Source organism: Thalassophryne amazonica, chromosome 22, assembly GCF_902500255.1.
Source record: "Thalassophryne amazonica chromosome 22, fThaAma1.1, whole genome shotgun sequence".
NCBI lineage: Eukaryota > Metazoa > Chordata > Actinopteri > Batrachoidiformes > Batrachoididae > Thalassophryne > Thalassophryne amazonica.
Genome location: NC_047124.1, coordinates 28051355 through 28071808, shown reverse-complemented (window position 1 = coordinate 28071808; position 20454 = coordinate 28051355). Strand labels below are relative to the sequence as shown.

General features: G+C 39.8%; 1 protein-coding gene across 3 annotated transcripts in view; it reads right to left on the bottom strand.

Annotated features, from left to right (window-relative positions):
* LOC117503821 (proline-rich protein 5-like) overlaps window positions 1-3346 on the bottom strand; it is a 39339-nt gene extending 35993 nt beyond the window's left edge. For all 3 annotated transcript variants that reach the window (XM_034163075.1, XM_034163077.1, XM_034163076.1), the window contains exon 1: window positions 3164-3346. The gene's annotated coding sequence lies outside the window, so the exon portion shown is untranslated. The remainder of the gene's footprint in view (window positions 1-3163) is intronic.
* Window positions 3347-20454: the final 17108 nt, after the last annotated feature.

Genomic DNA, 20454 nt, shown 5'->3' with positions numbered 1-20454 from the left:
AGTGGAAATGGCCAAAAATGGCAAAAATTTGCTCAAAATTGAAACTTAAAATCAAAATGGTCGACTAGGGGGTGCTATTTCACGATTTTTCTGCGACCATGTGCGACGCCCCCAAAATATTGAATTTCGGATCCAGCCGGACGACTTTGGAAAGTTTGGTGAGTTTTTGAGCATGGGAAGAGGCCGAAATTTTGATTTCAAGAGTGAGAATAATAATAATAATAATAAGTAGGACTGCAAGCAGTCATATACGGGCCCTCGTTCTGCGCAACCGCCTACCCAGGCCAGTGGGTGCCCTTGTGAGCACATGTGGGCATGTGCATGCAGGGGCAACCAGTCATCACACAGTTAAAATTTTAAACAAATCACACAATGCATCAAGGAGTTATGACATGTTGATTGTTCATCCACTAGGGGGCGCTCAGTGTGCAAACAGAGGGGCTGGGTGTGTTCAGGGGCCAACCGTCATCATACATGTGAAGTTTCAAGTCAATCAGGCAAAGCATGAAGGAGTTATCATGACTTGATGTTCCATGTCAAAGGGTCAAAATGGCGGCACCATAGCGGCCACACCCTTCAACATAGCGAAAGCTTTCGATAACTTTTAGTCAGTATCATCTTTGGATGTTGTCAAAGGAATTTGAAGTGCATTGGACAAAATCCCTAGGAGGAGTTCGTTCAAATACAACATGTGGAAGTCACCCCAAAATGAAAAGAAAATTCAAAATGGCAGACTTCCTGTTTGGAGTAGACCCATGGTGCAAGAGACTTTTTTGTACGTCTATGCAAGTCACACATGTGTACCAATTTTCATCTCCCTACTCCAAAAAAAACCCCTATGGGGAGGGGTTTTTGAAAGATTCAAGGGGGCGCTATTGAGGCATTTTGCCCCGCCCATGGGCGACACCCCTATGAATTGTAAGAGGTTGTCGTGCTTGACCTGTGTATCAATTTTCATGATGATACGACAAAATTAAAGCAGTCAAAAGGAAGAACGTAATGTCATGGCGAAGGGGCGATATTCGCCATGCCGCCACACAGACGCCGTTACTTGTAACTTCACGGTGATCATCGCCTACGTTCAGCAACTTCTTCTGCATGTTTTAGATGGGGAAGGAAGTTGATGGGGTTAACTACGTGACATCAGTACCTGTTTAAGTATAATGTTCCATGGCGAAGGGTCAAAATGGCGGCGCCATAGCGGCCACACCTTTCAACATAAAGAAAAGCTTTCGGTAACTTTTGGTCAGTATCGTCTCTGGGTGATCTGGAAGAAATTTGAAGTGCATTGGACAAAATCCCTAGGAGGAGTTCGTTCAAATACAACATGTGGAAATCACGCCAAAATGAGAAGAAAATTCAAAATGGCCGACTTCCTGTTTGGAGTAGACCCATGGTGCAAGAGACTTTTTTGTACGTCTATGCAAGTTACACGTGTACCAATTTTCATCTCCCTACTCCAAAAAAACCCCTATGTGGAGGGTTTTTTGAAAGTTTCAAGGGGGCGCTATTGAGGCATTTTGCCCCGCCCATGGGCGACGCACATATGAATTGTAAGAGGTTGTCGTGCTCGACCTGTGTATCAATTTTCATGATGATGAGACCAAATTAAAGCCGTCAAAAGGAAGAACGTAATTTCATGGCGAATGGGCAATATTCGGCACGCTGTCACATGGACGCCATTACTCGTAACTTCACGGCGTTCATCGCCTATGTTCACCAATTTGTTCTGCATGTATTAGAAGTGGAATGAAGTTGATTGGGTTAAGTATGTGACATCAGGACCTCTTAAAGTAAAAATAGGACATTTCCCGCCACCACCGGGGGGCGCTATGGCGCAGGTGGGAACTTAAGATATGTAGACGTTCAGGGTGGAGCCCTCATCATGTCCAGCACGTTTGAAGGATCTACGATGAAGTATGTGGGCGTGACAGCCGTTCGAAGTTAAATGGCGTGCTCCGAAAAGCTCGCCAAAGTTTGACGACCCCTAGCAGCCACGCCTTTTGACTTAATTAGAATCTTTTGATAACTTTTGATCACCATTGTGTTGTGATGATTTTGACCAAATTTGAAGACGATCGGATGAAATCCCTAGGATGAGTTCGTTCAAATGTAAGTAGTGGAAATGGCCAAAAATGGCAAAAATTTGCTCAAAATTGAAACTTAAAATCAAAATGGTCGACTTCCTGTCGATATTTCACCATGACAGTAAGAGACCTTTTCGTGCGTCCTGGCATGGTAAATATGTGTACTGAATTTCGTGAGGCTATGACGAAAAAAGCCCAATGCGGAGGGGTTTTTGAAAATTTCTAGGGGGCGCTATTTCGTGATTTTTCTGCGACCATGTGTGGGGCCCCCAAAATATTGAATTTCGGATCCGGCCGGATGACTTTGGAAAGTTTGTTGAGTTTTTGAGCATGGGAAGAGGCCGAAATTTCGATTTCAAGAGTGATAATAATAATAATAATAATAATAAGAATAAGAATAATAATAATAATAATAATAAGAATAAGAAGAAGAAGAAGAAGAAGAAGAAGAAGAAGAAGAAGAAGAAGAATGTATAAAACAAGCCTGATTTAGTTTGTGCAAAAATAATGTATTGGGATAATATGTGTTCATTAAGTATCGTCAGGCTACTTCTGATTAGCTGCGCATAGTGAGCCCAGTAACAGCATGAAACACTTTACAGACTTAGTTTTAGGTCAAGATCAAATTTAATTTGGTTTTAAGAAAGCAAATTCAGTTTTTAACAGGGCAGAACACCAGCTCTCCCCGTTTTTTTTTAATTGGATGCAACAAACAAAGAAGTAGTGGTGACCACCCACTAGAGGGCAGTAAAGCAAAATCTTTTTCTTTTTGTTTTTAATTTGTGCCAATTCAACATGCAGCTCTACCTTGGATTTGCTGTGGCGACCCCGAGTGCAAACAAGGGAGCAGCCGAAGGGACTTACTTTTTATTGTGTGGAGTTAACGTTTTATATTCAAGAAGGTTTTACTTTAAATTTATTATGTTAAAGGTGACAAAGGATTTTTCAGGAAAATTGTGTTATAATTAGAACTAGTTTGCCTACTTGGGAGTTTCTGTTGAATCCAGAGTTTAAGTGGAAATTTTTACTTCTTTTTTTTTTTTTTTTAAGTTTGCACTGACTAGAGCAGTACTCACCTTTTTCAGACGTCTTCCTCGTTGCTTTCTTAACGTGGCATCCAGCAATAATTCCAAAAATAACTGCTGTCTTTCTGTAAATTCATCCACAGCTCAGCGGCGGCCTGCGCTCAGAAACCGACTTCTTCCAACAAGAGCTGATAATGTGGACTGTCTGCAGCCTGGAGCTGTCACAGAGAGGGAGAGAGAGGGGGGGTGGCGCATACCATGTGGACTAAGGCACAGTGGGTGTGAACCACAGTCAGATGATGGTGTGTAGGTGTGCGTCTGTGGTGTGTGACTGACATGCATGGAAAGTGTTTGTGGTTAGTGCCAGTATGTGTGTTTGGAGGCATACAAGTCTGTGCACTGAAAAAAAAAAAAAAACTTCATGCAACACTATACTGTGCAAACAAAGTTAAGTGCATGCATGCCGTGAACACTACAAGCAAATAAGTTAACATTCACCATGTTTTTGTGCAAAAACATTTCAGTCGCGTGTTGGACAACCTGTTGCTGCAAGAACAGGCAATATTCTTTGTGTCGTACTCTGCACGAGGTTGAGCGCATCCTCAGCAGCAACGTTGTCCCATTCTTCTCATTTGTAGTAGACCTTCCCGTGGGAGAATCTCGGCTGACATCTTTTCTGCCAAGTATGCCCCACAGATGCTCAATTGGGTTGCAGTCCGGAGTTTTGGCTGGGGATGGTGTCCATCTCACCCCTCTTTGTTCCTCCAAGAGCTCATGAATTATGCAAACCCTGTGGGATCTTGCATGATCATCCAAAAAGTGGAAAGGCCAGCCAGAGTTCTGTGTCCGTATGGTGTAGCCATTGCCTGTAGAATGATGTCCTTGTACTTCACAGTATCCAGGTTTCCATCCTCTGGGTCAGGGTGGGGGTCTTCTTTGTTTTTTTCTTGGCAGAGCCGAGTTAACAGTTCGAAATACAGAAAGGAATCTTTTGAACTGTCCCTCAAACCAGTATAACACCCTGTCTTGATGTACTGGGTGTTAGCTTAAGTTTGTGGAAACCAGCGGCATAGGTGCCTTTGTTGGCAAGGAAAGGTTTACTGGCTTTAACTTTGTGGATGATACTGGAATCAGTGGATACCCTGACTGCAGCGCTTGAGAAGCCAAGTTAGGAATCGGTTCTGTGTTCTCAGCCCTTGAGATCCTGGTGATAGCAATATCTCTACAAGAGAATGAAGGTTGAAGTCTTTAGGGTCCTGGTGCTTACCATATGTTTGTGAGGCTTGGATGCTTACCAGTGATCCAAGTGTTCAACTATGTGTCTTTGGTGCTTGGTTACAGGTGGTGTGATTGGGTCTTATGAGCAGTTATGTAGGGAGATTAAGATGAGGAGTATCACTTACCGAGAAAATGTCAGGTACGACATTTTGGCCATGTTGTGTGTTTCTCTGGGCATGTTCCAGAATGCAGGTGCCTCAATGTTGAGGAAACCAGTTATTGGAGAAGAACAAGGGAACTTCCATGTCTAACCTGGCTGTGACAAATAGATGGTTGCCTTCGAGAAGTGGGGATGGATCAGTTGACTGCCTGGATGACTGCCATTTAGGACCTGAGGTGGTTCCATGGTAGGCATCAGTGCATGCTCCCAGTATTCACTTGACCCCATTTGAATCGGTCAAACCAACAATCCAAACAGCTCAACTTACCTGACACCTGGCTGCGTCTGGGGCTGAAACAGGCCGAGCTCCACCTCCCGCCTTGGCCACGTTTGCCACCGAGGCCTCCTGAGTGTGCACACCACTCAGCAAGAGTCAGTTGGTGGTGCTCCGTGAATTCTCAGCTACTTCAACCTCATTGGCGCTCAGATTGGAATGGCACAAGAAAGTCACGGCGCACACTCTGCACTCAACTCCTGATGTCTCACAGTGATTCTTTCTGTGCTCAACATGAAAACTGGACACCAGCCTGCACAAAGTCCAATGTGATGTGGCTGGGAGTCCAGCTGAGCTTCAGAAAATTTTGGAAATAAAGTAAGGGAAGAAAGGAAGTCAATATATGTAAAACTGAAGTAAAGAAATGAAGAAGGAAGGAAGAGCTGAAGTAAGGAAGACTATATGTAAATATAACACAATGCTAAAATACCCTCGGCCGTATGAGCCTTGTGTTCTTTATAATTTGCAGTTGTTTAATTAATTATTAAGACTCTGTTCTGTATACAATTTGTAAATGTTCAATGAAGCCCCTCTATTAATCAGTCAATCAAAATCAAATTTTACATTTTACGTGTACATGAGCTTTTGTCAAAAGCGGAAGTTATGCAAATCAGGTAATATTTGTAGATCACCCTCTGTGCATTTTCTGGTATTAATGGGAGAAATTTATCTCCATAGGTAGTTAGCTGTGAGTTAGCGAGCATTAGCATGCACGCTACCACCGCAAAATGTGTTATCAGATTACATAAACAGCATTTTCGGTTTTAGAAGTGTTTACTTCTTGCTAGCTTTTACATAATGTATGAAAAGAGGATATATTTACACACTAACGAAACAGAGTTTTGCAGCTAGCTACCAGCCTGTGACATCACCATGTTAACGTCCGCAAAATAAGTTTAGAGGTGTTATTATGTTCCAAAAATGGTGTTTTTCAGTTTTAGAAGTGTTTATTTATTGCTAGCTTTTACATAATATATGACAAAGGGGATATATTTACACACAAGCAAAACAGTGTTTTTGCAGCTAGCTACCAGCCTGTGACGTCACCATGCTAACGTCCAAGAAATAAGTTCAGAGATGTTATGTTCCAAAAAAACGGCATTTTCAGTTTTAGAAGTGTTTGTTTCTCGCTAGCTTTTACATAATATATGACAAAGGGGATATATTTACACACAAACGAAACAGAGTTTTGCAGCTAGCTACCAGCCTGTATGTATGTGTATATATATATATATATATATATAAGAAATGAAGGAAGGAAAGAAACAAAAATATGAAAACAGCCGCCAGTGACTGTAAGTAAATATAGAATTGAAGACAAAAGAATAGTAAAGAAAAACAAATGCAAAAGGAAGTAAAACAGGAAGGAAGTAAAGCAGAGTGGAAGTGGACTGACATCATGTTTAATTCAGAGTGAAATATTTCACAGTCAAACCAGAACAGCAGCAGCAGGAAAACACACAGTGACACTAAAAGCTTTGAGCACACAGCAGCTCCTCAGGAGCCACTCGGAACCCGAGTCGGGGCCGTTGCAGTGCCACGTGGTAAAGATCACCACTTCAACCGTAAAGTTTGATATGCAGAGTCGTAGACGGTGCAGAGTGCTGCGCCTCTGAGGCGACTTCCCCGCCTCCGCCTCTAATCAGGAACAGATTAATAATACTAAAGGCTGCCAGTCAAGGCCACAGTCTATCTTAAAAGTACAAAGTGCATAAAAACAGCTCCAGATAGACACCACGGAGAACCTGGAAAAACACAGCGGAAAACATGGAAGAACCCAGGGAAAACCTGGAAAAACACCGCAGAGAACCTGAAAAAACACAAGTCATGCACCAATTACTTCATGCAGAGTTGAGTTTCAACATTCTAACGAGGTGGTTGATTAACCACGTGTGACGGTGGTAAATGAGTGATTAGCCTTCTTCTAGTTAGCGAGTGAAGCAATGTTTGATGACATAAGTTCAAAACCTGAAAGTGTGGGTTTGTGTTCAGGAACTGCAGAACAAACCAGCATGACCTCCGTGGCACCATCTTAAATGCAGTCACATGCATTTGTTGCTTTCTCATTTGTTTCTTAAAATGTACAAATTAATGCTAATCTGTAACAGATTTTAATTATGTTGTTTGAAAATTAGGTTAAATGTTCTTGTTCTGCTATTTGAGGTCCTATTAAACATTTACCCCATATTCAAGAACATCACCTTCATTTTGTAGACGTATTTAATTTGTTTCTGGCCTGTTTGCACTTGTTGATAGGTTTTGATTGTCAGTGATTTCAAAATACATCCAAACAGTCCTGCTGATCCCTTGTCTAGAGCTTGACTGGCAGCCTTGTACACGTTTGTTTGGGGCAATTTGTGCAGGGTCCCGCTCATAGTGGTGTAAATACTCTTGACCTTATTCTGGCTAAGGATTAGGTTTTGAATTCAAATTATTATTTTTTTTAAATATAGCTTATGCTTGCATTCCTCTGATTTCATGTTTTTTTTTTGTAGACTGGGCAGTTGTTTTCATAACAGGTGTATTAACAACTATGAGCAGGATATTGTTTCAAGCTCTTGATAGCTGCTAGTTAGTGATGACATTTCTAAATACTAATGCAATGGAATAGAATTTCGCTCAACAGAAATACCGGAGCACAGACTTGTTAGATGATGATTGTACAATTAACAGCACAGCAAACTATATTATCTCAGATATTTGAAAAAAAAAAATGCTCAGACCAGACAACAAACAATCAAGTCCACTGCAAGCTAGCGGCCACCCGCTAGCAGAGGCCCAACAGACACAGACTAGCTGTCACTCAAAGTGACCACACCCATTCATAAATTTATGATTTAAAATCAATTAAACTGACAGGTCCCCGCGCAGTTGTCACAAATGGGGAAACTATCTTTACAGACCAGAATGTATTTTGTGAGTCTGCCTCAAGTGGACATTCAAGGAACTACAGGGTTTAGCGCTCCTGTACTGGCTTTATTTTTCAGCACCGGCAGTCCAGGCTCAATTACCACCAGAATGTTTTCACCTGAAGTAGACTCATATTCTCCTATAACGACTTGGAGCTGCAAATCTAAATTTAAAAACCAGTCTTGTGACACGCGGTGGTCATACCGCTGACTGAGTACATCTCCGAGGCTACACTATCTGTGGTCACAAGTCGCCGATCGCTCAAGGGCACACTGGCAGGACAAGCTGCTCATTACAAGGGCAGTGATATTTTGACTACCTACATAGATACGCGGTGTTTGTGTTCCCACTTGCTTCATTTCCTTCTGTTTGTTTAAATACATTCCTGAGCACACGTGCACAACAGGATCACCTCAGGGGTGCACAGAGAGATAACACTCTGCGTTAATCTGGGCTTCGTTAATGCACCAGCTGCTCTCAGGCTAAAGGAAACAGCAGCAAGAGCCCCGATCGCTTGCGGCCTGTTTACACACAAACACAGCTGCAGAGGCGACAAAACGAAGCGCTGACATCTGCGTTAGTTTATTATTTTGAAGAGTTACGAGATCTGCAAGAGGATTCTGCCCAACATTAGTAACAACAGGTGCATCTTGAACCCGGTCCTCAGTGCGTAGTGTTTTAACGCCCACTGTGCATGGGCGTGAAAACACTACGCACATTGAATATCCATGTGATGGGAATTACCGGATTTTCCGGAGTATAAGTCGCAGGGCTTTTACAAATTTGGGGTGTCCTGTAACTTATACTCCAGTGTGATTTAGATAATGGAAAGGAAAAAAAAACATATTTGTTAGTTATTATTAATAACAACAACATATTATTGTTATAAGTTGTGGCACCTTAATACAAGGGCTAACCCGGGCTACAGCCCAGGGGGCTCCAGCGTGGAAGGGGTCCTCTTACAAATTATAATAATTAGGGTTGTTGAAAAAAAAAATCCATTTGTCAGAATGGCAATTCGTATCCTTAATGACTCTTAATGAAAATTATTCAAAATGTTCAAAAATCTATTTTTTTTAATAATATTGTCTCCATTTTGTTTCATCAAGTTACTGTTGTTCCTCTGTGTGTGTGTGTGTGTGTGTGTGTGTGTGTGTGTGTGTGTGTGTGTGTGTGTGTGTGTACATTGATAGAGCACTAGAGCTGTAGTCTGCGTCATTATTACAAAGTTCACTTTATATTTGAATTGATGTAAGATTTTGCAGAATAGAGACGCTGCCTACGATTATTTTAATCTGTATAGCGTGATCATTTATAACACTTGATCGTATTTGATTAAATTCTGTGGGTTCCATAAGAATTTTTCAATAAAGAGAAAAAATATCAATGTTATTACGTCCGCCAAGAATGTAATAAAATCACCTGCATATATTTGTCTGTCTGTACGCAGGATTACATCAAAACTACTGCACGGATTTTGACAAAATTTTCACCACTGATACATATTAGGCCATGGAACATTCCATTAAATTTTGGAGGTGATCCAGATCTGGATCCAGATTCCGGATCAAGATTTCATTTTATATAGGTTTTGAAGAATTATGTCAAAACTACTTCAAGGATTTTGACTAAAGTTTCACCACTGATACATATTAGGCCATGGAAGATTCCATTAAATTTTGGAGGTGATCCGAATCTGGATCCAGATTCCAGATCAAGATTTCACTTTATATAACTACTTCACGGATTTTGACTAAATTTTCACCACTGATACATATTAGGCCGTTGAAGATTCCATTAAATTTTGGAGGTGATCCAGATCTGGATCCAGATTCTGGATCAAGATTTAACTTTATATATGCTTTGAAGAATTCCGTCAAAACTACTTCACGGATTTTGATTAAATTTTCACCACGGATACATATTAGGAGGTGGAAGATTCCATTAAATTTTGGAGGTGGATCCGGATCCAAATCCAGATTTTGGATCAAGATTTTTCTTTATATACGCTTTGAAGGATTACATCAAAACTACTTCACAGATTCTCACCAAATTTGCAATTAGGGCATGGAAGACTCCTTTAAATTTTGGAGATGATTCGGGTCCGGCTTGGCGGACATCAGAAATGTCTGATTGCTCTTGTTTAAAAATGAAATGTAAGTTCATCAGCCAGATTCTCGAGTCTTTTTCAAAACAATTTCAAGTCACTCGATCTAGTTATATTTCAGATACAGTATCTGTAGGAAAATATCAACAGTTTTGAAAATCAAGACATACTGGTGGGTCCATATGGACTCCAGGTGTACAGATTATGTTTCACAACGTGCACTAATGAAGGCTAATGTAGCTCAAAGTCCAGGGGCCTCATTTAAAAACTCACAACTAAAACTAAAACTGTGTAAAAAAGGCAGAAACGTGCTCACACTTTCTTTTCATCAGTTATAAAGATGCATGTGTACATGGTTCTCCTTTGTATTTATCGCAGCCATTGTGGAAATGTACATACATGCATGATGCTGCTGTCCACGCCCATCTTTAGCCATGAATGCCTCTGGTCAGTACAACTCAGATTTGTGTTTTGTGATTTGGTCAGAAGAAGTAAAAGTCATCTTGAAAAGTCGTATAAGATCATTTCCAAATTGAATTGCAGCTTAAAAAAGTGTTTGTAAAAGAGAAGTTTATCACTGTTGAATGAAATCTTCTGACCTTGACCAAACACAATTTGCAGTTCAGTGTTTCTGTTGTCATCCACTTTCACGACAGCGAGGTAAAGTTTAAACATTTTAATTTCATCTGTACTTGGAGAACAGTGGCTATTTTTTCCTTTGCGATATGAAACAATCCATCGCATTTTCTAAATCCTGTCCGAGCTACCCGCTGAAACTTTGTGGGTTCAAGTCGCAGATGACTCAAGAAGGTTATAGAATTCCAAAGGTTTTTTCCTCTTTTATTTTGTCTGAAATGACAATCAGAATAAAACAAAACAAACAAACAAATAAAAAAAACCCCAGCAAAACCCTGAAACATTGATCTATGATGGATAGTGGTGACATCATTCCACCTCTGCAAAACCAAACGGTCAGAGACCAAATTTGACCTTTGACCACAGTGACCTTTTCCAAAATAAACCCCTTAAACCTACATGCACAGAGCAGGTGTGGTAGAAATTAGCCCACAGACCTCAGAGGAAGTCACAGTCTGGTCATACTGGTCCAGGTCAACATTCTGTAGCAGAACAGACTCCACGTCTGATTTAACATTTGTCTCGAAATAGTCAGAAAGTCACAATAAGAAGTAAAAAACAGCACTTGTTGTAAAACTGAAGGATGGGCGCTCTTACTTGGTTCCTCCTAAAGTCCACATCCACAATAACGCCTTAAAGTCTGAAGCCGCCAAAACCGGTGATGCACCAAAAACATCTCCATCCACAGTACAGCAGATCTGTGTGCAACACTGCCCCCGGGTGGGCAGAACAGTCACAGCTTAGTGGACATGTTTTTCTGATTCTTTTTTTTTTTTTCTTTTTTATGGATATAGTCTGGAGTTCCACAAAATGTGTTTATGCATCAGATTTATTTACTATTCAGCTTTGACTCTGCTTGTGACGCTTTTGGAACTAAAATATATAAAAAATGGTTTTATAATTTTCAGTCAGATTTCTAATTGAAAACTACTTTTAATTTGGGTACTGGCCTTAGCTGGAGATGTAATTTGTGTCAGACTGGCATCCAGTTTACGCCGATAAAGTGTTTCACACTACGAAATCTGGAGATAGGCCAAGCTACCACACGGCCTATACATGATTTACTACTTTGTCCATTGATCAGTAATTTTAAAAGATGATTTAGCTATTAACCAAACAATAATACAATCCAGAAGCCGAATACTACAAATGATTAAAAACAATTTGACATTGCCATTTATGTCAGTGTGTGTGTATATATATATATATATATATATATATATATATATATAGTGTTCAGAATAACAGTAGTGCTATGTGACTAAAAAGATTAATCCAGGTTTTGAGTATATTTCTTATTGTCACATGGGAAACAAGGTACCAGTAGATTAAGTAGATTCTCACAAATCCAACAAGACCAAGCATTCATGATATGCACACTCTTAGGCTATGAAATTGGGCTATTAGTAAAAAAAAAGTAGAAAAGGGGGTGTTCACAATAATAGTAGTGTGACATTCAGTCAGTGAGTTCGTCAGTTTTGTGGAACAAACAGGTGTGAATCAGGTGTCCCCTATTTAAGGATGAAGCCAGCACCTGTTGAACATGCTTTTCTCTTTGAAAGCCTGAGGAAAATGGGACGTTCAAGACATTGTTCAGAAGAACGTAGTTTGATTAAAAAGTTGATTGGAGAGGGGAAAACTTATAGACAGGTGCAAAAAATTATAGGCTGTTCATCTACAATGATCTCCAATGCTTTAAAATGGAAAAAAAAAAAAAAAAAAACAGACGCGTGGAAGAAAACAGAAAACAACCATCAAAATGAATAGAAGAATAACCAGAATGGCAAAGGCTCACCCAATGATCAGCTCCAGGATGATCAAAGACAGTCTGGAGTTACCTGTAAGTCCTGTGACAGTTAGAAGACGCCTGTGTGAAGCCAATTTCTTTGCAAGAATCCCCCGCAAAGTCCCTCTGTTAAATAAAAGACGTGCAGAAGAGGTTACAATTTGCCAAAGAACACATCAACTGGCCTAAAGAGAAATGGAGGAATATTTTGTGGACTGATGAGAGTAAAATTGTTCTTTTTGGGTCCAAGGGCCGCAGACAGTTTGTGAGACGACCCCCAAACTCTGAATTCAAGCCACAGTTCACAGTGAAGACAGTGAAGCATGGTGGTGCAAGCATCATGATATGGGCATGTTTCTCCTACTATGGTGTTGGGCCTATATATAGCATACCAGGTATCATGGATCAGTTTGGATATGTCAAAATACTTGAAGAGGTCATGTTGCCTTATGCTGAAGAGGACATGCCCTTGAAATGGGTGTTTCAACAAGACCATGACCCCAAGCACACTAATAAACCAGCAAAATCTTGGTTCCAAACCAACAAAATTAATGCCTCTCAGATGTGAAGAAATCATGAAAAACTGTGGTTATACAACTAAATAGTAGTTTAGTGATTCACAGGATTGCTAAAAAAGCAGTTTGAACATAATAGTTTTGAGTTTGTAGCGTCAACAGCAGATGCTTCTATTATTGTGAACACCCCCTTTTCTACTTTTTTTTTTTTTACTAATAGCCCAATTTCATAGCCTTAAGAGTGTGCATATCATGAATGCTTGGTCTTGTTGGATTTGTGAGAATCTACTGGTACCTTGTTTCCCATGTAACTAAAAGAAATATACTCAAAACCTGGATTAATCTTTTTAGTCACATAGCACTACTATTATTCTGAACACTACTGTATATTATATATATTATATATATATATGGTACTTGAATATAAATGTTGAACTGATGAAAAACAGATAATTATTTTAAGTATATTCTGTAAAAGTAATGACTGAATGAATTAAAAAAAATACTGATTTGATTATTTGTGAAGCTTTACTCAAACATGTTACACTAATGAATAAGATAAACTACAAATAATACATATAATAAATACGGCAAAGTGTGTTGTTATACAAGTGAGGGAAGCCACCAAGACACCCACAACTCTGAAGGAGTCATCAGCTTCTGTGGCTGTGAAGCTGTGCATAGTGCACTTTTTTTTTGCTTTTTCTCTTGGATGGTCAGTAGCAACTTCATGGTAGAGAGACACAAGAGAGGGGTTTTCTGATAAAGTTTGCCAGAAGGCACATAAGACAATTGTTTTTCTTGGATGGTAATCTTTCTCTGTTCCTTTCTCCCATGCAGCTCTGGTGGTCCAACAGACAAAAATTACACAACAAATCAGTCCAGTCACAGCCACAAAATCCTTCAGAGTTGTCTTGGTGGCTTCCCTCACGAGTTTACTTTTTGCATTTTCACTTAGTTTTGAGAACTGATAACCCCAGACATTTAACATACAGTTCCATACTCTTTGTATTTCTTAATGAGTGATGCAAATGAAGCCATATTCTGTGACATGGAAATGTTTATGTATCCATCCCCTGACTTGTGGAAAGAAAACTGCCTGCCTCATCGCATGCATGATGGAAATTGGGAGCAGGTGTGGTTCAACTTGCATGGTGCTTGTTTGTCATTTCCAAAGAGTTCAGCTGCTTGCATAATTATTTAAAGGATTTGGTGTCATTTAGTGGTGAGGTTGCAGACTGCTTTACCTCAATGCCGATTTTGTTTCTAGTCATGTTTTTGCTTCTTTGACGACGTGGATTCTTGCTTACTTGTGATAACCAGTATGCATTGTTTGGGAACCGCTAATTCTCCTTTCTTCAGGATGCAACAGGTAGAGTACGGATGTCCATTTTGGGCTTCTGTATCAATAAGGTGGCGCAACGAAATGTTGATTCTAAGGCGAACTGCTGTTGGACTGAATCTTCACCCATCCACCATGCAAGTAATGAAGGTGATTGTGACTGCAGCTCTGCAAGAAATTCAAACTTCATCATGGGATTTAAAAATAAAACATAGTTCATACTAGAGCACCGCACTAGTAGAGCGCAAACCTCCGCCAACTCTGGTTTCCAGTTCCACAAATTTTTACCTTGGAAAAAATTTTCAAGGTCAAAGTCCTGATAGAAACAGCTTTTCATAAGCTAAAATATAATACAAAATATAGATCAAAAGGGCTTTTTAATGTTAAAATCAAATATCCGTTAAATCTGTAATATGGATCAGATGCGGATCAAACTTGGTCTATTCATTGAGAGCAATTGTGAACTCCAGGCTGTTCACAAACACACAAACACGGGCCAAAATATAACCTTGTCCAACTTCATTGGCAGAGGTAATAAAACTTTAGTCCCACACTTTTTTTTTTTCTTAACAGTGTTCATTTCACAGCAGGAGAATGATACGGTGGAAAAATCACCGTTACATTACATCTCCTTTTACTTCCTCCCTTCCTTCCTCCAGCTCAAACAATCTAGTAGTGCTGTATCCATGGCGACAGATTATAATCGCCCATTCAGGCCTGGAAAGTGAGCGGTTTCCTGATTGGTCAAGAAGCAGGAAGCTGCGGTCAGGGTAACAGGAAGCCGAGTCATGTGTGGATTCCTGCAGGTTCTTGCAAAACAATGACAAGAGCTGCAGCTACTGGAAAAGTCGAGTATTGCAGTCGGTGGTTCCACTGTGCAAAATTCTGTCTGGGTCTCTGGGTGGAGTACCAGGCCCACTTCAATTAAAGTGGACATGAGAGTGCACGCCGCGTGCACTCTCATGTCCACTTTAATTGAAGTGGGCCTGGTACTCTTCCCAGAGACAATGTTGCAAAAAATTTTAAAAAATAAAACTTTTCTGACTGTCCACAAACGGCATAAAAATCCAACCACACATTCATTTAAACTTTTATTTATTATGTTTTTACAAATAAAGTAAATTTCACTGTACTGGAGCGCAAAGCGCAACTTTTTTTTTTTTTTTTTACTTTTTAATATGAAGCTTGAACACTCTATACTTAGTGCAAAACATCCTGTTAAAGGCTGTCCACGACTCCTGACAGTCTCCCCCCCCCGTATTCATTCAGCCATGTGTATGAACCAGTTTTGGACAATGTCAAAGACAATAAAAATTATTCAAGGTGCTACAAGAAACTTTTGTTTTTAAACTGGAGATAAAATGTAGTCATGAGGAAAATAAAATGCAATCATCAGCGAGAACAGATGTTTGGGTAACGGAGAAACTGCTGGAAATGACGAAACATTTCCATAGGAACAAACAAAAAATTAAAAGAAAAAAAAAACAATGCAGACTGATCGCTTGACACTCCAGGGGGCAGGGGCTAATAAAATAAACAAAAACCCAAAGAGTTGAACAGAAGCTCAATTTGCAACTGAACATTAAAAAATAATAAAATAAAAATGCAACAGTTTACAACCAGCATACAAGTCCAACTTTGACTTTACAATTTTTTTTTTTTTAATTCAGGGAACGTCAGAATAAGACTTCTTATACAGTCCCCCCCCCCCCCCCCCCCAAAAAAAAAGAACAAAGAGTCATAATAATTAGACCACATGAGCTTTACAAAATAAGATCCCTCCAACATGGATGTAACTGTCAAACCCTTCAGAATAAGAGCACCCCAAAAAGCCCCACAGTATAACTTTGAATAATATTGCACTGCAGCCACACCATCCTGCCGCCAAATTAAAGAAGAAGCAAAATGTAATGGAATCATTTGATGCTCAAGTAATTCCAAAGTAAAAGTCCAGGATGTCAGCCAGCAAGTTACCTTTGAATACTGCAAATCAGATGACGGGAAACAGAACGTGCAGAACTAAAGCAAGGCGGCGCAAATATTTTTCACAGCTTCAAACAAAATTGACTAGCAGTAAAAAGAATAAAAAATATCGAAATAAAAATTTTTGAAAAGGGTGTTCTGAAAATGTAAAAGCAAAAATCTGTTTTTATAATTCAACATTTTTAATTATGTGAATCCAGACGGTGCACATCCCGTCAAAATATAAAATGTGTTCTGTTTCAATGTACTGGATGTGCTTAAATGGTCCAAACAAAGTTTGAAAACAGAGTTGAAGGCTGCCACTCAAAAAGCGTCATAACCTCAGTTCATTTCAACTTTACGTCCATCAACACCAACATAATCACCATCGCACCGCTCGCGCCTCAGCCAAACCCACCAACACACATTTTACTTCTCCATTCCTTCACTTTTACGCAGCCATTTCTGAGATCAAACCAGTTAAAATTTGACAATTCAGACTTTTTATGTGCATGGTTATTTTCGTTGTCCTTTAGCAGTGCATTGAGAGACATTTTCCACCCCGTCTGTTCAAAGGGCAGTTTTGTGCCATTGATCAGATAATTAAGAATGAATTAGAAATAAGCTCGCAGATAGATGAACATTAAATAATCAGGATGGATGTCCTTTTTTTTCAGTTTGGACACATGTTGGAGTTCGGGGCTTTCCAGTCAGTAAGGTGCACGCTGATGAAATGTTCAGTTTTGTCTTACTAAAGACAGAGAATCACAACTGCTTCCCAATATTAAACCACTAAGCAGTTTTTTTTAATAATAATAATAAAAAAGAATGAGCACAAAATCAAAACTTTTCAATAGGACGTTGCAATGTTGGCAAAACCGAGCTGCACCTTCATCCCTGTTAAGGCCAAATTGAATATGAGCACAACATCACATTATTAATTTTATATATATATTTATGGTCAGTAAATCGAGACGGGGAACAAATTTGAGAACCGGCCACCTGGTCCAGTAAGTAAAAACTCTGCAGACTGTGCATTACTGTAGCAGGGCGCCCTCTGGTGTTTGCACGCTGCACTTGTGCTAAAGCCTACATCAAGTACAGAGTGGTCCAAGCTTCAAATACAATCTTGAAAAACTCCCTCTTTAAAACTGAGGTGGGGGCATTTCCACATTTCTACATTTAAAAACCCAAAGAAAAAACACCAAAAATACTTGGCACAGATAATTCATGTCATCTCCGTTGTTAATCCTGTGCGAGTGCGTCAGATGTTATCTGCAGGTAGAACACTGCACAAGCACAGCGTGCACACTGCTGCTCCCCTCCACATAGACGTGCACGCCGACGTTTCCGTTCTACATTCAGCATAAATGATAGCAAAGTTAGGGCCAATTTTTGCACTGAAATTATTTTGTGTGTTAATATTTTTCTTTCTATCCAACATACGGATAATATGGAAAAAGGGTAAAATAAAAAATAAATAAAATAAAAGCCTCTACACATTGCTGCAATTTCACCAAGCTAACACCGGGTCCGTTTATTTACCGCTGCCTTCTGAAACATTAAAATAAAAAAAAAAAGGCAAAAATTCAACACATGCACACAAACGTCCTCAACTCAACCCAAATACTTGACAAGTGTACAAACAGGAGGGACGCAAGGCACTAAAGCACCTCCAGGATTAACTAGAGGCTCAACATAAAAGACCTTTCAAGTACAATAAAACGGACAACATCGGTTTATACATTCACATTTACCTAACAAAAGGCGGGAAAAGGGACGAGGACGACTATTTAAAGTGTCTGATTCCTAAGTACTGTGCTGTATTAAGAAAACAAAAATAGCGATCTTTATCCACGTTTGACTTATCCCGCGTTCCGCTGTCTTTAGAACCGGCTGTGAGGTCAGTTTTGACTTTCAGTTCCATTCGTGATGAAGCTGATTGGTTGTTGGTAAGGCTTTTGTTTGTTTTTAGAGTAAAAAAAAAAAAAAAGTATTTTTTTTTTTTGACATTCTTAAAAGGTTCAACTCACCGAGAAGCAGTGAACTGAAAGTGACCCCAATACTTTTCAGTGTGATTTTTTTGCTCCCACCCCCCAAAAATCTTGACTAAAACTAATGTTGTCCAACAACATCTAATAAACAATAATCAGTGTTTCCGCATGAAACGCCAATGTAACAGGTCCGTCCACACTTTTTGTTTTTGTTTCTCTTTAAATAGATTAATAGCTATTAACAAGAATAATCATAATGTACATTTTAATCCAACACTGAAAGCATCCTAATGCTAAGAAATGAGGCATTAGGTGAGGAACCTATGCTGGTTAAATAACTGCTACGCCTCTGACGGCAAGGAAAACAATCCCGACCAAAAACTAAATTAAATTAAAAAAAATAAAATAAAATGGAATCATCGTAGCTGACATACCAAAAAAAAAAAAAAAAAAAAACTGTACAGGGATCAATATGCTGATAAGGCCACTTTCTCTCGCAGAGTTTCATGCTCACGTGTTTTTTTAATGAAATCATTTCTGCTGTTATTGCTTCAGATGGAAACAGGCTGAGAGGGAGTTGGAGGAGTCGTGAGGGTGAAGTCTGTCCAATAGGATTACAAAGGCAACTACAGCCAGCGAGTCAGCATCGTAACCAATATTTTCCTGTTTGTTTTCCTCATCTTCGACTTTCATTGTTCTGTCACCACAAAGAAATGAGCAATGTGACACACCTGGTGATTCAGAATCCCTGCAACCAACTTTAGACCCGGCTGGAGGATTCCAAACCACATTTCAGCAGTTCAAATTCTCTGTGCATAATTGACGTGCTCAAATTTATTTAAAAACAATTGCACGACTTTCTCAATACTGACAGAACTCTTAATATTCTCATGTAAACCTATTTTTTAGTCCCACAAATTACAACTTAACCTCTCTTTTAGGATGTTGTTTAGCTTTAAACTTTTAATTTATTCTGAATGCAAACAATGCATTAGCAAGCAGAAGCTAACAGGCTAATTAATGTTATTGGATGAGGCAGAAAGAACTGAGGAAATCACTTCTAGTCACCACTGATGACAAGAAGACTGAGTGTTGACAGGTGGACTGTGGGGGAGGGGCTGGGTCTTACAGAACAACCTACTACTTGACACTCCACTTGTTTTCAGCTACAGCAGAGGGAGATGGCAAGGCTAAGGTAGGGCTAACTTTATAATCTGTCATTTTATAAACTTTATTTACATTTAGTGAGGTCAATGTCCTCATGTTTAGCTCTGAGGCAGTATGTGCAGCTGGACAATTCTAATGATGTTCTCATGCAATCAATGGTGACTTATTGCCTTCCCTTACCAAAAAATAGTACTGGTAAATATATAAAAAGTAAACTAGAAGTATACTTGAAACATGCTTGCATATACTACTTTTTGGTAAGGGTTGTCCAATGATATTAATTAGCGGGGTAGCTTCTGTTTGGAACCAGTGTTTGCATTAAATAATTTTTTGTCCAGAGTGAAAAATTACCTCATATAACCTCATACATTCATTTTTTTCAGTGTTCAACATGCTGGGGAGTAGAGGTTTTAAATTTTATCTAAAGGTGGTTGCTTTGTGGCAGGACAGTGACTTACTGATTTAGCACTGTTGCCTCACAGCAAGAAGGTCATGGGATTGATTCCCACCTGGTGCCTTTCTGTGTTGAGTTTGCATGTTCTTCTGGTATTTGCGTGGGTTCTCTGGGTGCTCCAACTTCCTGGCACAGTCAAAGACATACAAGCTATGTGAACTAAGTGTGGGTGCGTGCAGGTGTGAGTGTGTTTGTTTGTCTGTCTGTATGTGACCCTGCGACACACTGTCCAAGGTATACCCGCCTCACGCCCTATGACTGCTGACATAAGCTCCAGCCCCCCGTGACCTTTAATTTTGCTTTGCGACAAGCAGTTGCCAGATCTTCCCACAAGCATCTGGGCCACTAACCCCCCCCCCCCGCAGCACCTGACACTCCACAAGAGCCTCCACGTGACCGAAAACAAAACCCAACAAATCCTGCACGCTGTCAAAACCTCTTTGGCCTTTGAAGATTGCACTGACAATTCTTTTCCATCATCCTTGAGTTTTTGGAACAAACACAGCAGTATGTACGTCTGAGAGAACAGGACGGTCCTCCCAGTGTCTCACACACATGGACAGAAGAGGTGAGGGTATCACACAAACTGTGGACATGGCTACATTACATTCCTGACAATTTTTTTTTTTTTTAATTCGAACACACCAGTAAAATTTATTTTAGCCTCAAACACATCAGCGTCTGTCCGGCCCTCCCCCTCCCCCCCTCCTCTCTCTCTCTCTCCTCTCTCTCTCTCTCTCTCTCTCTCTCTCTCCTC